The sequence below is a fragment of the Vanellus vanellus genome (assembly GCF_965231255.1).
Source record: "Vanellus vanellus genome assembly, chromosome: 4".
Classification (NCBI taxonomy): domain Eukaryota; kingdom Metazoa; phylum Chordata; class Aves; order Charadriiformes; family Charadriidae; genus Vanellus; species Vanellus vanellus.
Genome location: NC_138909.1, coordinates 18028975 through 18053096, shown reverse-complemented (window position 1 = coordinate 18053096; position 24122 = coordinate 18028975).

Here is a 24122-nt window from a genome sequence, read left to right as displayed (position 1 = left end):
TGGCGATTTTGAAAACCCAACTTCAACATCTTGGGGCCCTCACCCTCAAGCTTCCCATCTGCAGGAGACCTTACAGGTAGTATGTGGGAGAGGAGAGGGAGAGGAGAGGACCCGACGCCCTCTCAGTGCACTCAGAGGAGCTGGCTTCGTGATTCTCATAACCTCTCTGGAAAGTTTGCTGGCAGAGCACATGATTCCAACAGCAAACTGTGGTCCTCACCATGCACTCACAATTTCTTCTGCAGTACCGTGGTCCTCACTGTGCACTCACAATTTCTTCTGCAGTACCCAGGCTTTATTTATGTTTAAAACTGACATTGACCGGGCAGTGAGAGATGCAAGAGAGAGTAGGAGGGCGAGAGACAGCTTTGTGAGAGAGTGTGTGTGTGGTGTGTGCATGCGTGCGTGTGTTAAACAATTTCATGGACATCTGTCATGCACAGTTAACTTTGCATTGCTGCATTTTAAGTTGTAGGCCTAGGCTTGGCCGTCAGTGATAAAGTAGCTGGCAGTTTTCAAAAAGCCGCTAGATAACAGAGCATGAATCATAAAACACACTACTGTGTAGCAATATCCAAGTTCATTCAATGCAATGAAACCATGCAGAGGACCTTTATTCCCAGCTAATTATGTGGAAACGACTAAGACAATAAAGCATCTGGTGGTCTTTCTTCCCCATTTCAATTTTTCTCAATATTGTGACAGGGGAAAGCATTGTGCCTTTCCCAGGGTAGTTGCTGTGAAGAGGAGTAAAAGCAAGGGTCAGGGAAGAGCAAATAGATGAATTTATAACTTTCTTTTTATTTATTCCTTTCCCATTGTTTCTCTGGAGACTCTTCCTTCAGGGCTGTATTTTCAAACCACTATTCTCACTACAGTCTGCCTGAATACTTTTTTTTTCTTAATACCACCCAAACTGCCAGGCCTCTCTGTATTCTCCTTTTTTTTTTTTTTTCTTCTCTTCTCTTCTCCAGATGCATCCAAGAGTTGAAATCCAAGTCTGTGATCTCCACTGAAAGCCTAGGTATTAAAAAAAAAAAAAAAAAAGTAGAAGCCTAGAAATAAGTAGTGTTTCACTGAACAGGGAGAGAAAGGGTTTGGTTTGGAGAGAGTTTCCAGTTGGTTTGGGGGGGGTTCTTGTAACAAAGACTCCACAACTCTGTCAGGCTCATTTTCTGTATATGAAATGTAGATAAATTTGCTAATTCAACAGCGAACACTCAGCAGTCTTAAAATAACCTCGTAGCAAATGATTTCCTCATCACAGATTATTTCTAGGCCATCAAATGACAACACCCTTTAAACTATTTCTCCCTTGGCTCTCAGGCTATGGTTCTTATAAGTGAGTATTTTAAAAAACTCTCCTGATTCTTTATTTCAGAACAAAGCGCATGAGCTTGATTTCCACTGGAACACCCTCCCTGATCAGACTATAGAATATTTTTTTTCCTTTCTCATCTAAGGCTGTGAGAACAAAAGGGAACAAATGAACCAGGTTCAGAGTGTGCTAAGCAGTGGAGAGGGGTGGGGTGGGGTGTAGATTTTGGGAAAAGAATAAAAGAATTCTTTCCCTAGTTGCTAATGAGGTGTCCGGCTAAAAGTAATACCTTGTAAGTGTTAAAATAGGTTTTGTTTGGTTTGGATGCTGCTAATTACTGTTCTCCTGTGACAAAAGCTGCAGGAAGAGTCTGATTTGAACCTTTGCTCTGCTAAGACTTCGCCTGCCTTCACTGGACATGGTGAGGCTACCTGGAGCTCCCTACATACACAGTGTCTGGTCTAAAATGCTTAGTGAATGCTAACAAGCAGGTGCTCCAGGAGGTACCTCATCCCATACCAAGATAAGTCTTCCAAACAGGTGAAGAAGACTGAAAACTCAGCTAAGGCTCACTTTTTTTTTCCCCCATTGCAGTATTGTAGAGAAATGACAAACCAATGTTAAACAAGTGTAAAGGAAAGAAATAATGAAATCAGAGAGAGAGAAAGGTAAACTATTTCCCAAATTGCTTAATACCTGGGATCTTTCATCAAGAGTAAATATTTCACATGTTTTTAAGACTGTAGCCTCTGGTTTGGGCATTCTCAGCTGCCATTGTTGTATCTGAGGACTGTGCAGCAATCAGTAGTTTAGCCTCAAAATACGCACAGAAGTGTTTTTCATCCTCGTGCTTTAAGTAGTTGGGATTTGTACAGAATAGAATGAGGCTCGACTTCACTGTGAGAAAATCAATGCTAGGGAAGTGGTTTGGCTAGCAGAGAGCAAAGGTACCACAAGATGCAGACATGAGAATATTTGGACTAGGAAGATTTGTACCTACCATGGATTTCAGGGAAGTAGAGGCAGAAGTGTCAAAGAAAAACTCCTCATAGACTAAGTGCATGGCAACATCTGGAGTCCGTAGGAGGAAGCAGACATGAGTAAGAGGAAATGTGTGTGATGGGTGTAGCTCAAGGCTGAACTTCACCCACTGCCATGATGAGGAAAAATTCCCATGGTGGTAGTGTATTCTTAACTTCTGAAAGCACCTTACTACATTCAAAACTCATTCCTCTGGGAAATATTTTAAGCAGTATCTAAATTTTAAACAGGAACCTTGAGTCAGGGAGGGACTGCAGTATAGCTAAAATTGCCAATTAATTGAGCACTGTACTCAAATTTCTACCACTTGATCCTCTGCGTCAAGTGTAGGTCAAATTACTCTGTCCTTTCCTACTTTCCAGTAAACGAAATAATAACTATGGCCCCAGCTTTGGCATCTAACAGCGAATGTTATCATTAATTTGCTTCTAATATTTCAGTTGCTTTGTTCAGTGAAAGTGTATGTGATTGACAAATATGCAGTCCTGTTATTAGCCTGGCTCTCCTTCACACGTAGCACCCAACCGAAACAAGACTTGAAACGTGAAGCAAAAAGAAACATAAAAGATAAAAAGAGGTGAGGAAAACAAAAAGCAGAAGCAGGAGGAAATATGCAGAAATAATCAGGTGAAGTCCAACTCTGCAGGCAAATCAGGCTTCTTTTCTTCCTCTCAGGAATCCACGTAACCATCAACCATTTCATCCACTCTCCTTAGCTCTTCAGAGTGACACTAGTGGGTTTTCGATAAGGCCACAGGTTCACGTGACATCTGTCTTTTATTTGTTAGTGAGGGCAAGCGCTTTTGCAGGAATAAAGTTTTGTAGTTTACCAAAAGACAAAAATTGAATATCCTGTCTTCAACAAAACATTGCCTTTCACAGTAAGGTTTACAGGCACCTGAAGGTGTGGTGAATTTTTTACAGCCTTGAGTGCACCTAAAGCTGGACAAACCATAATCTAGAATTGTCTGGGAACAGTAAAAAAAAAAAAAAAAAGTAAATTTGTTGAGAGCTGAACATATGCAGATAAGAATGGAAAAGAAGGAAAAGGAAAATAGCTACCTACACAAATATTCAATTTTAAAATTGGTATGGCAATATTCTGGACTTGCTAGAATTTCTCAGCTGGCTGCAGCATGGTGGAGTGCGTACATCTGAAAAGGTCACCTTTCCCGGTTGTGCTCTGGAAAACTATTCACAAATATCTCTGTTACGTTACAGGAATTTCAGCATTTCAAGAGTGTGCAACAGATGCACGCTCAGAAATGCCAGCGTATGCTCAGAAATGTTTTTCTGACATGCTAGAATTAGGAATAGTATATTGGGAGGCTGTGCCTGCGAGAGACAATTGTGCACTGAGAAATGCAGGTGCACCGGGTTCTGTATGGTTTCAGCAGCACGCCGAGTGGGAGTGCGTTTCTGCTAACAAACCCGTTACAGCCTCCCTTGAGAACTGAATCCTAAATGTGTTTCTGTTTCTGCTCTTATCCTCCCACCGCCCTCTCTGAACGGTTAAAGGATTCGATTCATTCATCCTCTCCCTTTGTCTCCCGATGCACATCCTTCCCAGTGAGCAATTACTGTTTGTTACTATATAATTTTTTGTCACGCGGATTATTATCCTAATTACAGTCCCTGCCTGGGAGACTCGGATGTAAGAATCAGCTTGTTTGCTGGAGTTATCCTCAGGTGATTGTTTCAGTGCAATGTATTTATAAGGCTTTTTGAAGCTGCACCAAAGGGAAATGAAAAGTCCCCAAACCTGAGCCAAATGACATTATCTTCTTTCGGTGGGCTGAAGAAGGCAGGTTAGTCTTAATTATTTATGACTGAATGTGTAGAATACCTCTCGGGTGATTATACATGTCTCATTTCCACAGGCAACCCAGTGACAGGCAGTGTCACGTGGAGTCTCATTTACAGTTACACGGCACTATATTCGCTTACACCATGTTATGTGGGAAAGATTCACATTAGAGTTAACTCCTCCATAACACTGGGCAAATAAACAGCAAGAGAGTGGTGGGAAACCTGATGAATGTCCGCACTTTTTGACATAAAACAGGCTGAGATTTCCTGCAGATAGGGTGGTCCCACTCTCACTAGTATTTGCTTTCTCTTGTGCCTTTGTGTTGGAGCAATATTCAGGACAGATGATACACTAAGTGTCTGCTTCAAAGCTCATTGCAACCCCCGGAACACCTCCAGACCAAAACCGCTTTGCCTTCCCTTATGCTGCTTACATTTTTGAATTGAAAGGTAACTGACCTGGTATCTTGTAGAAGTAGAAAGGGCCATATGACAAAACTATTATTCGTAATCAGTGAAACATGTACAGCAACATGACCCACCATGGAACCACGGAGAAGGTACACTAAAAATGCAAGTGCCTCTTTGTGATCCAGATCTCCTGCCTGAGGTGGAGGTACCACAAGTGACCACACGAGTGAACAAGTGCAGAGCACACGGCACGGCAGACCCAGCCGGAGTAATAGTCCCTGCCTAGGCTGCTCGTGGCAGTACAGTGCCGAGAGCTGATCTGCTCTCCAAGTGACGTCTTCAACCACTGGTTTTAAAGAACCAGTTCAGGTGCAACTCGGAAGACAGTGAGTCTTCCATAAATTCAATGAGGGAAAAAGCCCTTCCAGGGGGCAACTGAGAGCCAAAGAATTTAGATATTGACTATCACTCCCAAGTATACAGTGTTAAGGTGCTGAAAAGACAGGTTGCTTAGCACATGCCGAGCTCTGACCTTTGCCACTATTTTGCTTCCAGTCTCCAGGCTAGAGTTCTTTGCTGGTTTAGGCGTCGCTAAAATATGGTAAATGCTATCAGTGCACTTTCCATCTGCCCCCTGATTGGGAAATGCTTGAATTATGCCCGAGGTTATGAAGTCTACAAACGTTCGATTTTCTTGATCACTTTGATTTTGGCACCATTCACAGCCTGAGTAGCCTTCCGGTAATCTGTGGAAACCCACCCTTTTCTGGAGGCCACTGGAACAGGACTGTCAGATTACTGAAATCATGTTTCAAGTATTTTGTTAACCCCGGGTCACAAGCAAAACTTATAGAAGGGGTTTCAGATCTGCAAAGTTTATAACGGCACTAACGGAGGTCAGCATCTCCTGTTGTTCTAGAGACAATGGGGAGTGGGCATTTTTAAAAGCAAAGTATTTTTCAAGTAAATTTCTCTAATTGATGATTTTGGATAACTTACATACTTAGTCCTTCCAGATGTTTGCCAAAAGTAAACTAAGTCATCTGAAATGTCTCGTTCGTGGTCCTCTGATATATAAGTATACTTTGGTAAAAAATAAGGTTAAAGTGATATAAACTGGACATAGTGTTTTTGAGAAAGAGGAATTAGAATTATGAGAGGGTCTTATGTCTTCAGAAGGCTTCCTGGTATTCTGGAAAGGCACTTTCATATTAGTATAACATCTGGATGCTTCATAAATGCACAGTGGAAAATAGCGTCATGAATAATTAGACATTTGAAGTTATTTGATGGAGATTTCTGTTGACTTTTGTTAAGGCTACAAAACCCTGGTAGTTCCTTCTTCCTTTTGGGGGACTTGTGTTGAAGTTCCTATGCAAAACCAGCACAGCTGTAGGAGTTTTGAAGGAAGCTGGCTATCATGTCAGCAGACAGGCTGCTGGCATGGATGAGTTAGCACAGCTGCCGTCTACAACGTCATCTAGTTCACATGGCCATCAAAAACAGAACAGTTTCTGTTTGTTAACATATTACGTGAACAAGTGACTAAAAAGGCATAATGATGTTTAAACAGTGAACAATTTCCCAGGTTCTGACTTTTTAGAAGCATTTCATTATTTTCATTATTGCTTTTGTATTCTTGCTCTGTGTTAACTTGCTTGATTCCACCTTAATGGTTTGTTTTTATCTAGGCTTCAACAACTCTGCTGGATGCTACTCTTCTGTTTAGAAATGGGATTCCGTACTACATCAACCCTGTGATCCTGCTGCTCATGTGCTACTTGTGAGTGGAGACACAAACATGCTTTCAATCCAGCATTTTATTTACAAGGAAATTGGGCCAAATTCCTCTGCTGTGAACTGAAAAAATCCCTCTAAACTGTTTAGGGATCAAAGACTGAAAAAAGGCTCCATGTTTTCTACATTGTTGTACCTTTTGCTCACAGTTTCAGGAAAAAAAAAAGCAATCCCTGTCTCATGAAATCAAAGCAAAGGGGGGAAAGAATCTAGTATCTTTGCTTTCCAGCAATGAGAAATCTCCATCCTCGCCCACAGGCAGCACATTGTATGCACAGATGGATGGCGGCATGGCCCAGTAGCATGGTCCTTTGTAAAGCAAAAACTCTGCCAACTCCCGGGCCAAAAATCCCCCCCAGGGTACCCAAGGAGGCAAATTTCCAACGGCAAGCAGTAAGAACAGAGGCAACAAAGACCTTGGCAGGGCTGGGTACTAGCCGCTCCTCGTGGTTCTTCCAGGGCTGCTCAGTTTGCCAGTACAGTGCCAGCAGGGGCAATTGATGCCACACAGATCTGTGCTGGCAGACTCTAAGCACTCACCCACCCTGTACAAACAGCAGTCGCCCTCTGGGTCACAGGATAGCAGTGACAGTGTCACTTAACGGCAGTGATGTTTCGCCCTGCTTTTCATCCCAGCTGTGAGAAATGAGGAGCTGAGGTGAGTATCTCTGCTGCAGCTGCTGCCCACAGCTCTGCCTGCTCCAGAGGTCAGGCAGGAGTATTTTTATGGGGTGACCGAGGGGGGTTCATTTGCAGTGTTGTCAAGCAAGGCGGTCCAAACCCAGATACTGCCTTCCAGTGCTCACAGAAGGACAAGGGTGAAGCAAAACCACCCTAAGAATGAAGGTAACTGCAGCACCAGGTCTCAGTTTCATTTAGATTATCTACATCCGCTGTGTCCATGTCACATGTCTTCTAGTTTGTATAGCAGCTCGGTGAGCAGATGAATCAAAGCCAAGTACTTTTGCTTCATCTTATTATCTGGTGTGAACCCTCTTGTATTATTAACGCAGCAGAAACAACGCCAATGTCAACAAGCCAGGGGAGGGTTCAAATGACCCTCGCTCTCATAAACTCCTGGAAACAAGAACCAATTCCGCCATTCTGATTTACGAAAGCAACACCAGAAACACATAAACTCTGATCTGTGGAGGAAGCATTTAAACATAGGGTCTTATCTGTAGTGGTAGACCTGCGTCAGCCAAGTCTGGAAATTCAGATATCCCCAACCAGCGTAGGCAAGATGCTGCTGTGCTGCAACACCCCCTTGAAGCAGGCTCACAGCAGTGTTGGGTTTTGCCCATTCTCCTAGAAATTCCTCCCACCGTTCCTTGGGCAGTCTCTTCTACAAAAGCACTACTTTGGCCTGCGAGTGAAATTTGGGACAGCAAAAATGGCATGGGCACTCATGAGAGAAGGCCAGGCAGACCCCCACCTGGGCTGGCATGCCCTACTTCATGGTTAGCAGTACCCGGCCAGTGCTGCTGCACCAGAGGATGAGGACGCAAGCTGCAGCTGTGCCTTGTGCTGGGGGCCAGCCCCCCTCACCCCTGGTCACAGCTGAGGGTCATTCCTGCCTCCACTGGCTCATCACAGGCATGTGGCCCACCTGGCATGCCTTGAAGGAGGAAGCTTGGCTGGGGGTAATTTCACCAGAGCTTCAGAAGTGGGTGGGGTTTGGGTGGTAAGGTGAGGGGGCCTGAGCTGTCTTATCCCCAAAAGGATGTGGGCTTCTCCAAGCTGTGGAGTCTCCTTGGTGAGGTGGGGGCTGCCTGGCAAGAGATGTGCTTGTATCCAGGGTTTCTTTTTTTCCCCAGCAAGACAACAAACTGTAAGTAAGGGTGGTGAGTGAGCAGGGTGGAGACACCTGAAGACCATGTCGGCACAGCTTTGCTCTGGTGTGGCTGATGTGCACGTGTGGTTTGCTTAACTATATGCTGTGTTGCCCCTGTGTTGTTTTGAACACAGTTGGGTTTGCTTTGCACCTTTGGGCTGGCTTGTGTACCCTGGGCAGCACAGCCTCCTTTCCAGTGCTTCTGGGTGGCAGTCAGTGTTGCTGCCGCTCAAGAGTTTGAGGAGAAGGGGAGTGGAAGGGGCCCTAGATGTGTTGACACTAACCCTGTACCCTGGCAGGCAGGGCCTGGTGCAGGGGTCAGTCAGGGTCCCCTGTGGGGTGTCTGGGGCTGCAGAGGTGCTGGGTCCCTGCTGGACCCAGAAAGCTGTGGGGCAGCTGCGTTGCTTCTCCCTTCAGTTGAGGGGATAATCTAAAGTGAAACATCACAACATTGTAGTTGGAGGGGAGATGACTGTGTGTTGGAGAGAAAAGCATCAGGGAGAGGGTGTATAATTTGGTGGGAAAGTTTTCAGCAGTAGTCTGTAAAGTTAATATATTTGTTCATGTTGCTATCACTGCTAAACTGCACCTCCCCAAAGTATCTCAGCTGACATAACAGTCTTTGTGTAATTGTGAGGCATTGCTCTCGCATTTCTCTCATGTCTTCATTCTCTGCTGCTTAACCTCTTCACCCTCGCCCTCATCCTCGCCTTCTTCAGGCTCGTCTCCTGCTGTGTTGCTGCTAGAAATCACTCTGCTCTCACTCTGTCAGCTACTTACTTATTTCTAAATCACTTCCTTTATTTTACTTCTCAGATTCCTCCACTTGTACTGTAATATATCTGTCTGTGTGTGCTCTTTTGTTACATTTTCCCTCCTGCTGGTTCTCTGACAATATTTCTGTCAGAGGCTCACAGATTATTTTATGGCACGTTCTGTGTTATCTTCTATAAGAGATTTTGCATGGTCCTTTTCTGTTGTACGTGCTGTCTTTGCTGCCCTTTTCCTCTGTCACATGTTGCAGTCTTGATAAGGCTTTCAAAGAACAGCCCTCAATTTGAAGAAAACTTTCACATAAGCCTTCTCTATGAAACTGTTTAATATAAAACTGCTTCATGCATTCTTTTAAGGGGGGAGGTATTTAAGTATTTAATTCTTGATGACCTGTAGCCCAGCCCAGCGCCTGCTCCCAGCTCCTGTTTTCTTGGTGGCTGTTTCTGCATTGCTAGTCCTGTGCCTGCGCTGGCACTGAGAGCACGGATGCTGAGGACACCAGAAACGCTCGGAGGGATAAGGCTAGCTGCTGTGGCACAGTACTGAAAGCACTCGCTGCTCCTGTTGTAAGATTTAGGAAGATTGTATCTGTGCTGTGTCCTCTAGTAGAAATGTAAAGAAAAATGATATGTGACTTGCCAAACCTTCCTCTGGAGTTATTTTTTGTGTTCAGTGTGATGACAGAGATGGAAGTTGGAGCCTGTGTCCTGTTAGTGCCTCGCTGTGGGAGATGCTTCAGCATGAGCCAGCTTGCCTGCAACAGTGGGAGAAGGGAGGGAGATGTTCCCCAAGCAGGGGATTAGACCTCAGGGAAGTCCCCATGCCACTGAACTGAGCACACAAGGTTGAGGTGAGGCATGAGAAGTTGCCAGCTCCCTCAAAGGAGGGCTGGTTTGAAGAAGTGCCTGATGAGCTGCTGAATAGAGGGATGCCGGGCTAGCATCTCACAGCTGACTCCAGTTGGCACTTCACTACTTCATTCCTACCTTGGTTTCAGAGAACAAGGCTCAGATGGAGATTTTTCTCAAAGGTGCAGCAGGACAGGAGTGTAGCAGCAGAAAATTGCAGATATACATGTACTGAATTGATCTTTAAACACTGGAACCCATCCTCTGCTCCCTTTTCTGAGTGGTGTCTGGATGAGCAGATAGTACATGGAGTCTGCTTGTGTTAAATGATACAAAAACCTTCTGTGAGAGGCCGTCTCCACCCCTAGGTCCGTGCATGTGTTTGGGTGCCCTTAAGGAGGCAAAACCTTAGCTAGAGAGGGCTGTCTTCAACTATTTTGAGGTTGCAAGTGTATGGCTTTGATTGTGTGAAGGTACAGGGCTGGGTATGGATTCCGTGAAGGATGGGGCCTGAAACACAGCTGACCCCTGAGACTAGAGCTTCCCACCTGTGGGAGATGCACACTGGTTGACCCTCTGGGCCAGAGGGGTGCTGCCCCCTCTCGTTGCCCGACCCTGTTCTCTTGGACTCGGTGTCTGGTTTTGGGGCAAGAAGGGAGGCTGGCCGGGGCAGGGATGGAAGCTGAGAAATGAAATGAGGCACGAAGGCTGCACCGAGAGTCTTTTATCAGGTGCATCTTCGTTTTTCGAGTGCCTATCATATCACGCAAAATGCTCTTGAAGAGCCCTCCATTTACCCTCTCCCCTAATTAAATGTGCACTTCATTAATGTAAATTGGGGGTTTAATGCTCTTGTTGAAATTCTGAAGAAAGTGCTATGGCCTCGCGAAATGCTTAAGCATCATTGCAAATTAGATTAGGGACCAAGAAAGGCAGTAAAATTAGAATGATAATGGTTGATGTGGCTTCCTGACAGGCGTGACTATTCAGGGATCAATGGGATGGAGAACAGTTTCCCCCAGCCTAAAGCGAAAGGCAGGGACAGACGTCAGCCTACAGATGTGGCTTTTGGAAGCTCTTTCAATTAGTTTAATTTGGTAAATGGTGGGGATTTAGAGGCTCTTAGCCAGTCATACAAGACAAGAATACATTGAAATGTTTTTCCCTTTTTAACATAAAATAGGATTGGCCACATTTGCATTTCTTAACGCCGGGGTGAGGAGGCGGAGGGGGCTGGGGGGGTGCGTGTGTTTAACCAACTTGGGGCTTTAAAATGGAAATGCTGGCGCTGGAGGTCGCTGGGAGCCGTGCCGGCCGCGGCCCTGCGAGCGCTGCCCCGTGCGGGGGTCTCGCTCGGAGCCGGGCCCCGCCGCCTCTCCCGCAGCCCCGGGGCAGGGGGGCACTCTGCGGACCACCGGGATGGTCCCCCGAAGCACAGCTTGGGAAACGCTGGGGCGGCGGGGAGGGGGGAAGCGAACCGGGCCCTTAAACGCGGGGGGTGGTGGGGACCGGCTCCGCCCCCCACCCCGAATGCAGCCCGGCGACCCCCCAAATCTCTCGAGGGGCTGTGAATGCGAAGGCTACGCCTGCTTTCGGCTCCCGCGCTCTCCCCCTCACACCGCTTTAACTGCGCTCTCGGGCTCGGCAAAGTCGGTAACACAAAGGCAGCTGGAATACGCAAATAGCGCTCCTCTTTGTGGCTGTGCCGGAGCCAGGAGTTGGAGCTTGTTTTTTAATCCCCTGGCCGGATAGGTAATTGTAGTTAATGATGTGGAAAACAAGTTGAACAGATATCAAGTGGCGCTGAGACTTGGCTGAGTTTGTGCGAGGAAGAGGTAAGAGGAGGGTACTTCTGACTGAGGATTTCTCCACTATAAATGTGCAAATAAAGAAACAGGAACATAAGCTTTTATGGAAAGCTAATGCCTCGGAAACAAATCAAATCGCGCAAAGATGTGCAGTGGTGCATAGGGTGACTCTGAGCATGCTAACAGCCCTCTTGAAATAGGGAGGACCTAACCTGCAAAGCTGAGTCTGGCCAGTTAACTGGTTTCAAATAATATTCCCTAATCCTCTCTTGACAGAAAACAATTCACGTGCCATGAGAGTCTTTGCCAGGGGAAGAGACTCTGCTCACCAGGAGAGAGCTGTTTGGGGTGAGGGGGGTTTGGCTCGGAGATGCTGCCTGCTGAGATGGGGCAGTTCCTGGGTAGGCTTAGCCTTGTGCAGAGCCACAGGAGGAGGAGTAGGGCAGCACCGTACGTAAATGGGGTGGTGTCCCTTGTGGCTTCAGGTACTTGTTCAGCCTCAGGAAAGCATCCCTGTTGAACCTCAACAGTTCATAAGTTAGTTCTTGGATGTTGACTGATGGACTCATCTCCATCCCTTTTCAGATAGTATTGCGGAAATGCAATACCAGATGGCAAGAGCTCTAGCTGTCAGCCACTCGAGTGCCGGGTTAAAGTATGACACGTTTGGTAACTCCTCCTCTGCTGTGACTCCAAATAGTATAACGTGTAACTTTGCTCAGTGCTGGGCAGCTTACCTTAAATAGTCTGTTAAATGACTGGGTTTCTCTTGCTGTATGTTCAAAAAGCAATCCCAGCCAACTGTCCTAGAGGGGGTGAAGTCTGGGACTTGAGCAACCAACTTTATACCGCTCAGGATCTAGATGCCCTGTCAGCAGCAGAAGGGAAGCTCCTGCAGAGCCTGGCAGGCCAGTGCCTTGCACGAGCTATTGCTACTGGTCTTTCAATTTCATTAGCACTAAATTCACCTTTACAGAAATTTAATTTTTAAAAACTGCTCGACTTGGCAAGGGCACCAGCTGAAAGATCAAGTTACTGTTTGTAAATGCCAGACATGAATTAATTTAGCAGTGCACTCATCCTGACTTTATGAAAACATATCCCAAATATTGACTTTTTCTTTCTTCAGTAAAACCTTTGATGGGTGAGGCCTCTGTCTGGTACAGTGAGCTGGTATTGAGTCACTCTGAAGCTTTTTCAGTGTGCTGCTCATCTGGAAATGTGGACGTGAAGTTGCTAGGTCTCTGCTGCCGCCTGGAGAGTTAGGTGAGAGAATTTAATAGCTGCTTTTGGGAGCTGGGTATTTCCAGTACACTTAGGGCAAGGCTGCAAAAGTGAGAGCTGTGCTAGTTTTTGAACAGAGAGAAGGGAGAATCATCAGCTTTGAAGGAAAACTGGGAATTAGGTCTGGCTGCCCGTTAGCCCAACGCTTTTTGCTGTGGAAGAGGGGGATGGACAGTTGTGCCTTGTTAACCTTAAATGGTAAAAAGGTGGTTTTTAAAAACCAGGAAAGGCAGATGAACTCCTTGCAAGTCAGAGGTGGGAAGTACCTGAGGATGCTTTTTCTCTATACCCGTTTATGTCCTGAAAGCCACAGCTACAGAGCCAGAAAGAAGCCCAACAAGCCAAATAAGCACAAAATAGGTGAAGGTAAACGAACAACCAGCAGGCAGAGCAGATGGAAGAATAACAGGGAAGGGGCTAGTTAACCTTGTCGTCTTTAGGCAATCGGTAAGTAGGTCTCGCTGCGCCCTCATGGATAGCCAGCTCTGGGAAGCAGAGGTCTTTCCTGCTGTAAGGCCATGATTAGGTGTGGCCCTGTAGATCACTCTCACTTATTCAGCTGTTAAAGCAGCTTAAACCCTTATAAGAACATTAACATTTGGGTGCCAATACCAGCTTGACCTTTATTCATAAAGTGCAAAGAGTTGGAAGTAGAACAGATTGGTTGCCAGCGATTGCCTTTTATGTGCAGTTTAGAGGCTTTGATTTCTCTCTCCTTTCTTCCTTTAATCTGACATCGCTGGCTTGAATATGTTTGTGCTCTAAGTAAACAGGGCCAGTGCAGGCCTCTCTTTTTGAAGAACTCTGTGTGTGAGTGGGGTGGGGGGGTGAGGTGACCTCAAAAAAAAAAAAAAAAAAAAAAAAAAAGTTTGCCTTTGGAATTAGAGGGCTTAAGAATAGATGGAGGACACCAGGGCTGAATGGAACTGTGCACAGGTCTCCAAGCTGAGCTCCACATCAGTCCTTAGGAGCCTCAGCTATTGATTCCAAATAGCTGGGTACACGGGGAATGAGAATGTAAGGATTTATATTAACTCTCCTGGACTTTTAACTTCATGACATACACAAGAGAAACTTGGAGTGAAGCACAACAAAGGTGAAGTGTCTGAAATAGTCACACCACCTTGTCCGCTGGCCATCTGGGAGCCCCTTCTGTTCTTGTGTTAACCCTGAGGTAGAAGAGATGCCCAAGACTGGGTGTGGTTTTCTTTCTTCTGGTGGCATATTTATGCTTCTGATCTGCGGTTTTCTGTCCTTTACCCCTTCTGCATAGTGATAGGGTCAAATCATGGGCGACCCTTTTCCAGAAGCATGGAGGGTAATTGCAGAAAAGAGGGAAATTATGTCTAAGTATGACCAACCAACAGCATTACTGGCCGACAGTGTCAAAGTGGTCATACAACTGGGGCATCGTGGCCCTAATTTCCCAGAGGTATCAGCTTCCTAATAGCTTTGATAAAGCTAGACCTCAGTGCCTACATGTTTCAAGTGTTGCCTGGGCACTTGGCTCTTTGACACTCCTTTTAAGTCTTTAATAGTGATTAAAATAGCTTTTTAGGTTTTTTGTTTATAGGACACTTGTCTCCTGTAGCTCCTGCAGCCCTTTGTCAAAATATGCTTCATCAGGACAGCAGTTTTCCAACCACTCTGTTTATGCATAATAAACGATATAGCCTACAGAACTTCATTAAAAAAAAAAAAAAAAAAAAAAAAACACCCAGGCTGGCCATTAAAGGTCATCCGGCTATATCTGCAATGAGCCTGATGACTTCTTTTTGATGGAAACATCTTCTAAATCCAGATTGTCCTTCCATCTTGATGTGAAAGCATCAAGAGCTGGAGACTGCCTTGGTTTACTGCTTAGATTGACGCTGCAGCAAAGCAATCTTTTCTATTCTACTCCCCCTAGCGATGGGGTTAGTCTTGATTTCTCCAGGTATTTGTGTGGTTTTGTTACTCTGTAACTGTCGTCAGTCTTGAATCCTAATTTCAACTAGGAGTCCTGCCCAGTGCCCTTGTCCTGCACATCAGCCTACCCCAAGCCTTCTTGCAGGATTTCAACCAAACCACTGCCCAAAGCATTAATTTCACTAAAAGTGCTTTTTTTGTGCTGACAAAATGTATCTGTATAGCAGAGGGAAGGCTTGAATGAACATTTCGAGTCTTACCTGTCACAAGCCATTAGCTGAATTGCTTAAAGAAATCCCCTGACAAGTGTAATTGCTGGTTTTGTGTTACAGAGCTTCATGATATTGCCCACAAGAAGAAATTCTTTTACAAAAGCCCCTTCTGTTTAATAGAGTAATTTGTTCCAGTAACAGTGATAATAAAATTGCTGAAATGAAACAGGATTGTTCAATGAGGACCTGAATCCAATTTGCTGTACTAGTACGATTACACTTTTATCTCGGTGTTTACTCATTTGTAGAATTGCTACCAGACTTTTTATATGCAATTAATAGGATTAATGGTTCCCAGGACAGGCAAGACAGCACCCAGGAGCATAGCACCTTATTTTGTGTGTCAATGACACGTCAGCCTTAGGTGGGCTATTGCCTTAGGCTGCAGTGCAGAGTAAGGCTGGTTATCTCTGTTCTCTGCAACAGGTGGGGGGATTTCGTGATATTTGTTTTGTTGGCCCAAAGCAAGGTTAACTGCTACATCTTCACTGCTGTAAGGTCAGAAGAGCTGCTTCTGGTTTGCTGCTAAGGACAGAAGTTTACTTATGTTTCCTGTGGTGATGGTGGGGAACCCTTCTCCTTTGAGTTGAAAACAATTATGAAAACAGTGTTTATTAATGCTTTTTTCCTCTTTGCACATCTGTAAGTTACTTATGCAAGACTTCTGAGCCACAGAAAAGTATAATTTTTGCTTCATGGTAACTGAGGAAGTGCCCATGCTGACAGACCTATACTAAGTTTTCCCTGTTAGAAATCTGCAGAGAGGAAGATGAAGGAGAAGCATCACAGTGTGCTGATGTGACCCAGGGCTTATTACACCGGTGCTTCTGAACCCAATGTTACGTGATGTCTCTAACTTCAGCTAAAAAAGATCAAATTTCCCCAATTTGAGGCTTGCAGGCTAGTTAGCTTCACAGCTCACAAATGCAAATACGTGCCAGCCTATGTTCCTCTGTTTTCTGGCACTCCTTAGTAACTCCAAAGCTATAGGGCTGATATTTGGGCTTCTAAAACTGCCAGTACTGGGGGCTTGAGTAGAGAAAGTGACCAATGATAGAGTAAGCGAGCAGAGAATTGGTAGTTTAGTTGTTCCTTAAAACTTGCCATGAGATGATGGTAGGTGCAAGAGTCAAATGCTCCATCAGTCACTTCAATTCAAGCACAAACATACTTAGTTCCTAATGAGGGAATGCAGGCATACTCTGTGTAGTTATTAATATTCACTTGCGTCCTAGTGGCACCAGCGCTGTGCTTGCTGCTGCCCACACACATAGCCAGAACAAGCACCGCTCCAAAAAGCTGGCAGCGTTAGCAAAAGCATATATAGTCTAAGGATTAGCAATCCTGGAGGAAAACTGAAAGCCCCTCTGATATGCTACTAAATCAGGGATATAAACATATTTCATTAAAAGCTTGACAAGATTAACTTGCTAGGTGTGATTAAATACCTAGACTGAGGGAGGAACTCACAAGCTTCCTTTTGGACATGCCAGTCAGGGCAGGATTTTTCGAGGGCCAGTAGGCAGCTGTGAGGCTGGTTTCTGTACTCCGAGTTCACAGCTGATGGTAGCCAAGCGAGTTCGGGGCATGTGTCAGGCTGTTTGGAAGAGCCTGCTTTTCAGAAGATAGGGCCACCTTGCTCTAGTTAGGTGGTTCTGCATTTAGCAAGGGAGCCGGACCTCAGAATCAAACACTGGCATGTATTTTATGCTGATTTAAAAAAAAAAAAAAAAAACAAACCCAAACACAATTATGATTAGGCAACTTCTAAAACACTCCTATCTTAACACAGAAACAACAAATGTTGAAATGGTCTGATGGACTGTTTCCACAGTAGTGGAAAATACTAGGAAAGCAGGGAAATCATTTGCATGGTGCCTATTTTATTGCAAATTTAATCTGATTAACTTTTAGAGTCTAAGCTGCTGACTTTTTCACTTGGTGGAGGCCCTTTAAAACCAGCGGGAGCCGGTGGCTACAGGGGCTGCCTGGAACGCCTGCTGATGCCCGGGTCATATTACAAGGGTGTGCTACGAGAGAAAGATGTTTATGTTTAGTTCAAGGGTGAATAAAAAGATCAGAAGTAATACTAACCAAATGAGGTTGGGAAAAATTCAGCAAGTCATTAGAGGACAGACAGGATAAAAGAAGGGAGGGAAAGAAACAGAAGATCCTTCTTTCCGTTTCAGTTCGAGTATTGCGTTCTCAAAGACATTCCCTTCTCCCCTTCCAGCTACAGGTCGACCACTCTGGTCTACTGACATAAACAGACTTTTATCATTTGGTCAACCAGTAAAATATAAATGTTTTACTTGCATGAAAGCTAAAAAAAGAAAAAGACGCTCTGAGGTGGTTGAGGTAATATTCTGAAACAGCCAGGAAGTAACATGTGCTGCTAAACAAAATACGTTACATGTTACTTTACCACTAAGAAAAATAATTTGCTCCATACGCTTTCCTTTTAAATATAAGAGGAGAAAATACATAAGCTTGTGAATTTAAGTGTATGTCTGGAGGTGTAAGATACTTATGTCCTGTTCAGTAATTCTTCTTTTTTAATGTCGAGGTAGTATATGCACGAGGAAGAGTGGGACTAGATTTAATGCGCGGAGCTGCAACTCAGAATGTTTGTCTTAAGCTTTCACATCTCTTGCATTCCTGTGTTACACTGGGCAATAGCCTCTGCACCTTATTTCTCTGCGTAAAAATGAAAACCCTTCAATGCCAGATGGGTTTTACCTCTACTTTTCATCTGCAAAGACCCTTATTCAGTCTCCTGTGGGGTCTGTGCCTGTTACCAGTGCCAGGTGCTCTGAGTTCAGTGGTTAAGCCCTAGGGGATGAGGAGGATTATCCTGCCAGTATAGTAACCATGTTTCCAATCTGCTAATCCTGGCTCTGGGTTGGGAGCCCTTCAAGTTAGCTTTCAGTTAGAGCATCACTGGTATTTATTGGGGTAAATGAGGAACCTCAGCCTGAAGCTTTGGGTGGTGGGTAGAACTGAGTATTTTCTTGCCTATGGCAGAGGCTTTGACCTGTGGGCAGGGTATCTGCACCAGAAATGCTGAGTTTTCTTGTTCAGAGCTGGCTTGTGGCAGGTGGGGGGGAATCGCTGTCTGCTGGAGGGGACGACTGCGCCTGCCAGGTCAAGGAGCCCGAAGGGGGGGAGTCTGTAGGTGGCTTGAGTAACAGCTGCTCCACTCCCACAGAGTTTTCCCCTATGCTGTCATTAAATGTGCTCTGTTATGCCAGGGACAGGCCTGGGACACTTGAGAGTGGACTGCTTGGAGATGCTTGTCAGTTGCCAGGTTTCTTGATATGCTGCTCTAACCGTTTGGTGGCAGTTATCAAATGCACACACACACTATCAAGGACCCTTTCGGCGTCTTATGAACTTTGTCATGTGGGCACACACATCTACTTTCTCTTCCTAAAACCTCAAGCTGCCTTTTCCTCTTGGGGACAAGCTGAGAAGGGTGAGCAGTGACCGCAACTGATGGTGGCTCGTCCTGTACCCTGAGGATGCTCCTCTGATGTGTGGAACAGTTCTCCAGTGCAGAGTGTAGGTACCTCTTCTGAACCACCGGGGGTTTCCAGTTTCGACAGCATTATGCCATTCCGCTCTTTACATGAGAGCTCTCTGTCTCCCCAAAAGTCCTTACTGTCTTGCAAAGAGCTTTGGGAACTGATTAAGTAAGGTGACAGTCGAATAAATAATAAATACTAGCCTAGTTCTCAGCTGCCAGCCTTCTCGACGGTCTTTGTTAGACTGCAGTCAACTTATAAACTCTAGAGCAATAGATTATTTGCCATAATCTGTAAAGTCTTCTGTACCTTGGCACTTTGTAAGGACTCTTACACAGCCTGTCTCAATCACTGTCAGTGTTCCGATCAAAGAAGATTTCTATCTTATTGGAGCTAACTACCAATATTTTTTCCTTTAGTGCTGTAGCAGTGTCAGCTTTGAGTGGTGATACAATGCTGGTCTGTTTGCCAGCGTGCTCATATATCATGCAGCTTCACCATTGAAATAAGGTGGATTTAGTCTTAACAGGACTGCTGAATTTTATGTATGGCCTAATCCAGAACCCACTGATGTTTTAAAAGAGAGAGGGTCAGGGGGAGGAGAGGTTTTGTGGACTTCTATGTCCTGTGAATTCAGCAATCTGAAAGGTCGGGCTTGTTAGTGGTACTGCTGATAATTCTCTTGCAGTTCCCAGACCTCTGTGCCCTATGCTTGACAGCTTGAAACACCCCCCCCCCCAAAATTGAATCATTTCTGGCAGTAGAGCAAGACCCAGCAGAAAGCAGGCTGGCAGAAGGCAGCCACCACCTCCAGGGGGACCACACAAGGCTTGGGTTTTAGACCAGCCTTTATTAATCTTGGTTTCCACAGATCTCGCCCTCAGGAGGAGCTTGTGTCTTTTTGTAGGTTGCATGGGTATGTAAGAAGTGCATGGCTGTCCACCATCCGCTTCAGCCATGGTGTGGATACCTTTATACTTCATAGATCTTCCTACCCACAGTTTCTGTGTTTATAAACGGGACTACACACTAAGTATCCCCAAAGAGAGAGAAGTGGGTTTGGTCCTGGTACTGGATGAGTGTGTCAGGGTTGTGAAAGGGCCATGCACAGAAAAGCTTCTGTAAAGGGATATCAGACCCACTCTTGGTAGAAGAGTGTGGTTAGGGCATAGGGCACTGGGCTGGGCACTTGCTAACTGCTTTATTCTCTCCACGATCACAATAAAATAAGGTTATGCTGTACCTATTGCTGTTTATATCAAGTTTGCAAAGGCTCTAACAGACACCAGGGCTCTGCTGTACTCAGACCTCTGTTAAAATGTCGTAATAGAGGTTTGGAGGTTTTTTGAGAAAATGTATGCCCTTTTAAAATAAGATCTGACAAGTGGTGAGATGAGAAACAGAGTTGAGGAGGGGATACATCCCCGGTCAGGCAACAGCTCGATGGCAGGAATGTGTATAGCTATGAATTGTCATGATCCCAGCCTTAGTTTTAGACACAGTAGTCGATGTATCCTTTATGGTGAATGAGATTAACATGCATAACACCCCTTTACAGTGATATTTCTTCTTCACTGGTGTACTCACACTATCAAAATGATTTTTGAGGTTAAAAAGAGATGGAGGCTAGAAGTGATCAGCCCTTTGCACGTCAAATCAGGAGGGTTTTGCCTCTGTTGTTAAGCAAGCTCTGGATGTACACTGAGCTTCAGCAAGCATGTGCGTTCATACTTGTGGCCAAAATCCCAGTGTTAGGGCTCCCTCCTGCTATACCCAAACTGAGCCTTCTCTTTGCTGCCTCATGTGAAATCCTCTGTTTCCCTCGGGTACTTCAAAGTACAAGGCGTGGGGGTGCACCCAAAGCCCGAGTATGTGAGAGGCATGATCAGGTGATAGAGCTGAGCTATTAGGGAGCTGGAGCCTGTTGCCAAGAGTTAAGAGCATTTATTTTGAATGTGTTGTCACTTCATTTGTTTTTCTCCCTAAGCTGGTGGGGACCCTCCTTGGCCCCTTTAAGACCCCCCTAACCATGGAGCTCCTGGTCCCTTTGGCCAGACGTGGCAGGAATGGATGGGCCGTGCGCGGTGGGATCAATTGTAAAAAGTGGAATTAGTCATTCTAAATCATGCAGCTGTGGTCGAAGGGAGCTCTTCTAAAAATCATTAAACAATCATGTATTCCTATTGATTTATTCAAAATACCTTGAGAGAAAGCAGATTAAACACAAGGTAAAAGTAAACTAATGCAGATTAAATGGATGAAGGATGGGCCGATAGTTCCCTAGGTAGTTTTTGTACTAATGAGAGGAAAATTATATGTACACTATTACCAGGATAAAAGGGTCTATTAGAGGTCTTTTGCTTGACATATTTATGTATTTCAAATACTAAGTAGCACAGTGAATTAGGTTTACTCTGGACGTTTGTTATTTTTATTGCATCTCCAAGTGATAAACAGGGCTTTCTGTTGAGGGCAGCATGCTGCTTTGCTTAGAAGGCACAACCCTATCTGCGTAGCAAAATGCTGAGATGATGGTTGCATTTTAGATGTTGTATATTAGCAATCCAAGTGTAGTTTTACGCTTGCTTCTGAGAATAGCAGGGAATTTTCAAAATGAGGGGTACAGGTATATGTTGGTATTTGTAGCCACCATCACCCCAACTTTCCACTTCGTCTTCCTGTGCTACTCATCTTGGGTGGCATTCATCCAAAAGCCATGTGACAACTGGGGTGATGCACTCACTATGCCATTTATCCCCCATCTGTCACGCACTCGCAGCAGTGCCCTGAACACCGCACGCTGCAGGGAAGATGACATTGTTAAAGTACAATGGAGTTGTCATCTCAGATGTGCTGGCTCTAACTGCTGCTTGCGTTCAAGACGGGCAGGTTCAGACCTTGGAGATGGCCATATCGGATACAATTGGAAACGGGGCAACCATATTTGATGCAATCAAATTCCAGCTTTAATTTAGGCAAGTATCCTCACTTTTGGTTTATAAAAGTGTCTGAATGTGGCAGAATCAACCATGCGGGTAATTGGTGAGGGTAGTAAATGCCAGGAGTCACTTCAAAATTTTTCAGGAACTGGGTCAGAAGCCATAAAGCTGCTTCTCCTGCAGATAAGGACGGGGCTGCTGTCTGCAGCCACACTGCATTACACAGACTGCTGCTGGGTTTTCTGCAAAAACTCCACTAAGTACCAATGCAACAGTTTTCTCAGAGGAAATTAATGTTGGATAGGAAACAATGTTGCTGTGTTGACACGCGTCTGCAAAGCCAGATTAACATTAACAAAAAAATGAAAATACTTATTAAAATGTATAGTAGATGAAGTATTTGTCTACATGTGTGCAGAAGGGTATATGAAGCAATCATAATTAAGTGGATTAGTTGTACACCTCATCTACTCTTATAATTATTGCTTTTGTTGAATAATGATCCAAACTAACCTAGAAAACAGAACCTTGTTGTGACAGCTGGATGAAAAGTTCAAAAACCAAACTGACGGCTAATTTCATTATATGTTACACTTGATTAAAATATAGCTAATAAACTGCAGATACTAATTGCCAAACTTAAGATTTAATATATAATTTGTAAAGTGCAGAAACCACAAATCATGGGCCCTATTATGGTCTTGTCAGTCCGTATAGAAATATTTGCCCAACAGTTACTGAAGGAAGAATGCAATACAAAAAGGCCTGAAGATAGGACACACAAAGGTCAGCTCGCTCCAGGAGTGGAAACCTTTTAGACAACAAAGGTTTCATTAAGTATTAATTACTCACCAAGTTACCAGCACCTGTTCTGATAACGTGGTGGTACAGATGGTGGCGTTTGCATGCTTGGGAAGGGTCTGTGCCTTAGCTGAGCTGGTTAGGCTGGGTATGGTGTGAAGGAAAATCCTGGGCTATGAAAGTCTGTGGGGATCCCATAGGTATTTCTCTGCCCTTTGGCAAGTGTTGTGTTGTGTGGTTGGACAGGTGAGAAAAGAGTTCGTGAATTTTGGTGAGAGGCCTTGTGGAAAGCTTTCACAGTTGGAACTATGTTTGCACGTGTTGTTTCTAGGATTTGGGTTTGTGTTGAAAAGTGATTATATTTTGTAAGCTAGTCTTCAAAGCAGGTTTCTTTAGCTTTGAACACAAAGTGTCTGCTTCACAGTAAATACTGTTTTCCTAAATCAAAGATAGATATCTGAGTCAAGCATTGCTAAAGATGTATGGTAAGTTGGCGGGTTCCTAGGAGTGAATGACAACATTGAAACAAGGTACACTGACGTTCAACCCAGCAGCAAGAGAGGAGTTGTCTCTGCGTACCCATACTGAAAGTTGCTTCTGCTGACGGGTACCTGTGCCTACACGGCAGTGCAGTGACACAGGGTACTGCAGCTCTTGCTGGTCTCCTTGCTGCTGTGGCTTGCATTCTTCCAGCAACTGAAAGAGTATGTCTGATGTATTTTGAGTATCACTGCCATATCCCAATTCCAGTGCACGTGAGTGCTGGAAGGTCTAGCCCATGCTCAGCCATGTCAGCCAGTACCAGTGCTTCAGTGATCAAGTGATGTGGGGGGTGAAACCCAGGTGTGTGCCCAGAGGTCTCCTTGCCAGTCCTAGCTGGTTGCACCTGGTGAGTTTGGCTCTGTAGCTAAGCTGTGGCATCCTTGTGCCTTTGTGGACAAGAGGATCTCTGCATGAAGCTGAATTTCTCTTTGGTTGCACAGAGGAACAGGAAAAGAGAAAAAGTTTCCCATTCTCCTTCCTGGACCTTCTCAGAGCACTCGAGTTCAGCGTGGGAAGGAAGTGCTGGCCCTGGCCATTTGCCTGTTTGTACCTTGGGGCAAGCGGGGAGGAGGTGCAAGGGGCATTATGGGGTGCTGGCAGGGCAGATCCCCAGCTTTGAGTTAGATTGCTTCACAGCACGGTCTCGGGCATAACCCATTCCTGAGGCATAATCCAATATCTTCTGGTTGCAGAGCAGAAGGGAGGCAAGGAGAGCCTGCGGTCTGGAGTTATCATGTGCCTGTGATCCTGGATTAAACTCCAGTGATTCAAATGCTGCTACCCACAGGGGAAGGGAGAGGTTGCCACCACATGGCAGGGGTCCAACCTGCTGTGGAAGTGGCTTCTGAGCTGCTGCAGCTTATGGGCCATTGTGTTATGCCAGACCTGTGCTGACCACTTAAAACTTGAAGCTGAAACTGGACACTTAGGAGCTGTTCGAGCGTTCATTAATTTTTGTTGTGCAGGGTGATGCTTTGTCAGACAGACAGTCTGACACCCACTTTAGTCAACTAATTTTAATCTGTGCGTATCGTTTACTCATTCCTTGTTCGCTTCCTGGTGCAGCATAGCCAAGTCCTGCCCCTTACTCAGGACAGACTGGAGGGTGAATCTAGGTCTCTTGGTTTGTTGGTTTTTTTTGTTTTTTTTTTCACTCTGAAAGTACTTTTCTTCAAAATCGTGTTGTTCATAGGGAGACCTGTGCCTTGTTA